Source organism: Quercus robur, chromosome 6 (assembly GCF_932294415.1).
Source record: "Quercus robur chromosome 6, dhQueRobu3.1, whole genome shotgun sequence".
NCBI classification, from domain to species: domain Eukaryota; kingdom Viridiplantae; phylum Streptophyta; class Magnoliopsida; order Fagales; family Fagaceae; genus Quercus; species Quercus robur.
The window spans coordinates 36,944,198-36,950,537 of NC_065539.1; the positions used below are offsets into that span (position 1 = coordinate 36,944,198).

The following is a 6,340-nucleotide window of genomic DNA, read 5'->3' on the forward strand; positions in this document are numbered from 1 at the left end:
TATGGGTATTTTTGTTAATTTTAATGAAATTTAGTGATGTGGCAAGTGCCAACAGCACCTATGTCTTCTATTTGAATGTTGTCACACTAATTTGAGGAAAACTTTTTATAACATGGATGTGTATGTATAACTACATTCACTCTCTTCTAACCTTCTCCATTTTTATTTTATTTTTTCTTATTTTTTGGATGAATGAGAAAATTCATTTCAAAAGAAACATTTACTTTCAACCATTTCCTACAGAAACACTAGCTGGGCCAGCTAGCAGCAGGCTACAGAAACCTAAAACAAAGAAAAAATTGGAAAATCTAAACAGTCAACAAATTACAAGAGGCATTTAAGAGCTGAACTAGAGATGCCCCAAGAGCAACATAGTGCTCTATTTAACAAGGAGTTGCAGAATCCACCTTTACTTTCAACCCTTTTCCTTAACTTCCCATTTGATAGTTCTAATGATAAATTCTTAAGAATTAATCTTGCCCTGATGAAGAACACTGTTTTTAAGTTGCCACAAGTGATAGACAATGGACCATAAGGCAATTTTACAAATGACAGATTTCAAGATAGTTTGCATCAAATGATCTTCACCCCACAACATGATATCTTGCCAATGAAATTTAGGATTTCTGATAAAGCACCAACCCGTAATAGTTTTCCACACCCGTATAGAAAGAGGGCATTCAAAGAAAAGATGATCACTATCCTCAATTCTATTCCTGCAGATTCCACAGCTAGCATCAGCACATATACCCCACTTCAAAAGTCTGACCTTCTCCATTTCAGCTCAAACCATATCTAAAAATTCCCTCATATGAAATCAAACAACAATAAGATTTCCATAGAATTTTGTATTCAAATAAATTTTACTAATTTTCAACAATATACTTCCTTTTTGTAGCACTTAATACTTTTCTTGTCTATTATTTAGGATACAAATAACTTAAGAAGTATCAGTGCACCGAAAAGTTCACTGTCTTATCTCTATCCCTGTATTGCTCAGACTCAGAAGCCCCTGAATCAAACTCCAGCAAAGGCAGGTCTTGCTCTATGTCACTAGACTCACTACAGAAAAGAAATGCAGGCTGTGCAGGTGTTGGGAGGCCTGAGGAGTGGCTATTGAGCATCTGAACTACTGAAGCCATAGTTGGTCTGGCTGCTACATTTTCTTGAACACATAATAGCCCAATATGAATGCATCTCATTATTTCATTTCTTGAACAGTTTCCAAGAATCTGGTCTATCAGATTAGAAGCTGTCCCTTCTATCCAATTCTTCCATGCCTACACGAAGTACATAATTCATGATATTAAAAAACCATACACCTTAGAAAAAGTGGCATCCCTATAAATAAAGTCAAACTTATGCAGCTTGATGAAATATAATAGGCACACTTACAAAGCTTAGAAGGAGCTCCACATCATCTGAATTGCAAAACCAACTCTTCTTTTTACCACTCACAATCTCTAGAACTATGATACCAAAACTAAATACATCTAACTTAACAGAGTAGTGCCCATGTGATATATATTCTGGAGCCATATATCCACTATTTCAAAATCATTAGTTAGAACAATCTCAACTAATTTGCTAGTTATGGAGCATTTAGCATAACTATTTAAGCTCTTCAATGCTCAACTTCCTGAGGTAAAGTCCTTTCTAGGACTAGGAGTACCAGACACTTGAAAATCAGCAACAAAAAATAAGTGTTAGGGTGAGCTTGGTACTTACAAGGTCCCTGCACACGTGTAGGTCTTGTGACTCTGACCTGCAACAACTAACTTTGCCAGGCCAAAATCTGAAATTTTAGGATTCATCTCTTCATCTAACAAGACATTACTTGGTTTGAGATCTCGATGAATAATCTTTAGGAGAGAATCTTCATGAAAATAAAGAATTCCCTGAGCAATGCCACAAATGATATTGTAACACGTTTCCCACTTTAGCTGGGCATGCATGATGGGATCTACATATTCATATGATCAGTTCCAAGTTGTGGTATTACTAGGAGATACTATTGAGCAATATTGATGCATTTTTGCAACAAATGAAAGCCATACTAAATATAACATTTTTTTTTTCGTATCATACCAAATATATATCGATCCAGGCTTCCATTGCCCAGTAGCTCATAAATAAGGATTCTTTCCCTTCCTTCCTAGAGAAAGCCTTTAAGGTTAACTAGACACTTATGTTGGAGCTTAGCCACTAACAGCATCTCATTCTTGAATTCCACTTCAGCTTGCTTAGCATTGCCAGATAATCTCTTCACAACAAATTCTTGTCCAGTGTAGCCTGGTAATGTCCGAGTAAATAAAGATAAGCTCTTCATGCTGAATGTAATAAAATACATTTTTCATCCTTCAAATTTGGGACTTTCGTGATTTTGATCGCTCAGTTTTGAAGTGATATATTTTAATCATTTATACTTTTGAAATTTAGTCCTGCTGTGAACTTATTATCCAATTTTGTTGATTTGGCTAACAGTTAGTTGACTGGATGCCCAAAATTTGGTTGAAAAGTTGAAGAACTAAATAGAGCACTTGAAAATTAAGGAATCAAAATCATGCATGCCCCAAATTTTAGGGATAAAAATTGAAATTGACCTATTATAATTATTATTTTGAAAAAAAAAATAGTAACTCATTTCGAATTTAATAGAGTTTAATGGGAATTGGACATCAGGGGCAAACTCATTTCCCTTGACATTCAAATTCCACATACATTTGTAATGTTACCAAGGGAATGTTTGTACCACCTTGTATACTGAACCAAATCCGCCCTCTCCAAGCTTGTTGGCCTTAGAAAAGTTGTTTGTTGCTGATCTTATTGTGCTGAAGTTGAATTGCAAGGTTTCTAGTGTTTTGATAGCATCAGCATCTTGATAAAAGTAACTAGTTAATTGAATCAGAGCTTTTCAATTATCTAGGCAGCAATTTCATGACAGATCATTTGTTATAATTTTTCAAATTGTGCAGCATAAATATTCATAAAAAATTATCCTAGAATCTCTACCTGTTTATATTATTGAGATTTAGGGTCATCCAGAATATTTCAAACCATACACGTTTCATCAAGGAACCAAGTTTTTTTGTTCAATACAAAAAAATGGGATAAATAATTTGTTTCATTACGCATGCTTCTCCACTACATTACCTAATAAAAAGGAAAAATTAGGTTATAAACAAAATTCCCTGAATCCTTTTTTGCAAAATTAACCATTAAAAGATTTCACATGGGGTGATACATTAATTTTCTTTTCCCTTTTTTATTTATTCTATTTTTACTCTTAAAGCAGTTCTCAATTTTTTGGATTCTTAGGAATTATTCGTTTTGCAAATATATGGTCCATGTACTCCATGATATCCATAAAGTTGCCATTCAATTGCTCTTAAGATCTCCAAGCAAACTGCATACTGACTTCTAGATAAAAGCTATTCTTTCTTCTAAGTTGCACCTTGTCAACTTTTAACTTGTTCAACTCTAACGAGTAAATGGTGGAACATGTATAACTTACTATCAACATTTTGCTTTGACTTCCTCCTCTGCAGGATGGCCCAAGTGAGTGCGACTACTGTCATTAAGCTGACAGTACTTGGAACAGCAATAAAAATAATAAGCCGGGATGTCCTACTCTTCTCTGCAAGCCAAAAGTGGGGTGAAATTAAAATCTATTTGAATGTGCAAATTCTCAATTGATCTGCAATATAATTAATTTCAAATACAAAGGTATTGTCCCAGTCTTTTTCTATTTTATTGTTAGATTGATAGTAACTTTAGCATTTTCACTTCATTATAATAATCAAAGAAACAAAACCAATTCTTCCTCACTTCCTCTGTTTACATCATTGTCTATAATAATCAGAAAAGATGCATACCCCACAGAATATTAATTACCTTTATATATAGTAAACAGATATTTACTTGTAATATCTTACTATTTTTTCTTATAAATATAAAGGGCTTTGTATGATACGTTTTTGAGACACAGCTAAATCTAAAGATGTTCATCAAACTTTTAATAATACATGTCCCACTTATACATTAAACATATCTGGTCAAAACATCAAACTCCTTGTTTTATAGCTCAATCATGAGTGGCTTTTGATTGAGTGGTCCAAATTTTCCAATTATCTGATGCACTATATGTAGAAATAGTTATTTTTCTAATTACAATAATGAGAGGCCTTTTTATCTCTATGCTTTTTTCCGTTTTTTTGACAACAGATGTCAAGAAACTAATATTATTGCCTAAAGATTACCAATTAGGGTACACTACTATCTTGATATTATCTAGTAAAATCTTACACGACTACTTACGAGCTTGATAAATATAGACACACCTTTGCTTGTTTTTGTGGAAGAAGAATTATCCAAGGTTGGACTTGGAGCTGGAGTTGGAGTTGGAGCTGGAGCTGGAGGGATGGTTTGTATTGATTCTATTGGAGGCAGTGAAGGAGAATTGGCCAAAGTTGTATTATAAAACTAATACAACTCAAACCAAACAATACAGCTGAGTCTAAGAACTTTGCCCCCTTCCTTCCCACCACAACATCTTGAAATGTCTCCTACTGCGTAATGTAAGCAACTTCTGCAATCCTTTTGGGATATATCTGGGGTGCACTGCACAAGTCCATACACGTTTGTTGAGCTATTGAAGTTTGTGTTTCCAACTGCAAACTTTAAAATAGAGGAACCCAAAGAAGCCTTTGTGACAAGGCTCTCCATCAAATTATTTAGTGTTTGAATCAGTTTGATTAAATTGTTCCGAGTCTGTTGATGATATGTTTTTGAGACTAGGCTCCCACTGAGAAGGTGCAACCTCCATGATGCCAAAAATGTTTCTGTTTGAGTACCTTAGAATACACGTAGAGTTTGCACCCCATTTGAAACCTTCTTTTGGGTTAGTACACTACTTTGTGATTTCTTGACTTGTGGTGTTTATACAATTGCAACATTTGGCCATATCAAGGTCTCCTCTACAAAGTGCTTGTGCATAAACTTTGTTGAGGTCTTGGCCAATGGTGGCATTGTAAAAGCCGCCATTGTCCGCAACGTGGGAAGGCAGCGAAGAGAGTAAAAGATTGAGATTTTTGCGGTAGGTAATGTTAGCAGAGAAGGTGTCGTCTGTGTTAGAGCACAATTGTGGTTGTGCAAGAGAGAAACTGAGGCATATAAGAAAAGCAAGAGCAATTATTATAAAACTTGAGTTACGCATTGCAGGGTTGCTAACTGCTTAATATGCTGGAAACATAAGCTGTATCCTCTATATTACAAAAACTTGATGGACAAAAATGAAGTGAGGAAGGGATGCTTTGATAAGTAAAAAATTATTGGAAATGGGCAAATGTGGCACATATGGTTGTAGATCCCAGTTATAGTGCTACAATCCCCGCCCCCACCAAGAAGAAGAAGAAAAATCATGTAATCAAACGTATTAGAAACGCTAGCTGCATCTAACCAGAAGGTCACTGCTGGTCCCAGAATTAAATGAGGGTTTTGTCTCACTTTGGGTATTTTTTAGTCACCAATTAGAACCTGTCAAATGTACCTCCCTCGGACAGCCCTAAGTGACAAGGCTTTTAACTCCGCCTTATAATAATTGCTCTCCACCTTATAATAATTGCTCTTTTATTATAAGGTGAAAATACTAATTGATTGATTTTTAATGTAGACAGAGTTTGAATTCAAATCTCTTATTCTACGATAAGAGATTTTAGTATATGAGCTAATTAGAATCCATCATTAGTCTTAGAATTAAATAAGTGTTTTATCTCATTTTAGGTATTTCAATTTATGTTTCACCAATTATAATTTGTCCTTTTTTCTTAAAAAAAATATTTATAATTTGTCCCGAGTATTTTTTTTTCTTGTAAAGAAACCAAAGTTTAAGATGAAAATAAATAAATAAATAAACATGGCACATTGTGTTTGGTGTAAGTATAATGTTAAACACTAAAAGTGGAATAGAAAACTTTTATACTTACACCGTCTTTAGAGTCAAACTCTAAATAAATAAAATAAAATAAAAAATTGGTCAATGCAGCAAATTTTTCTAACATTACTGGAAGTTGCCTGTGTTAAGATAAATGTCATCCTTGTAGTTATTTGTATAAAGGGTGAAACTGAAGCACAATACTTTTGGTACAGTATTAAATTCAAATACTTAATTGCATTGATCAATAAAGCACAAAAAATTATCTTTTTTAAGGATGATTAAATTCAATACAATTTTCATGAACCTTGTAACCTAATTGATAGACATCTTCTGGTGTTTCTAATGGAAACATTCAAGCAATGGCACCTCTAGAAATTTTTTTAATGGTGATCATTAAGAAACTTA

The 6,340-nt window shown here is 34.0% G+C and overlaps 1 pseudogene; it reads right to left on the reverse strand.

Annotated features, from left to right (window-relative positions):
• Positions 1–950: 950 nt before the first annotated feature.
• Positions 951–5,043, reverse strand: LOC126690141 (cysteine-rich receptor-like protein kinase 44; annotated as a pseudogene).
• Positions 5,044–6,340: the final 1,297 nt, after the last annotated feature.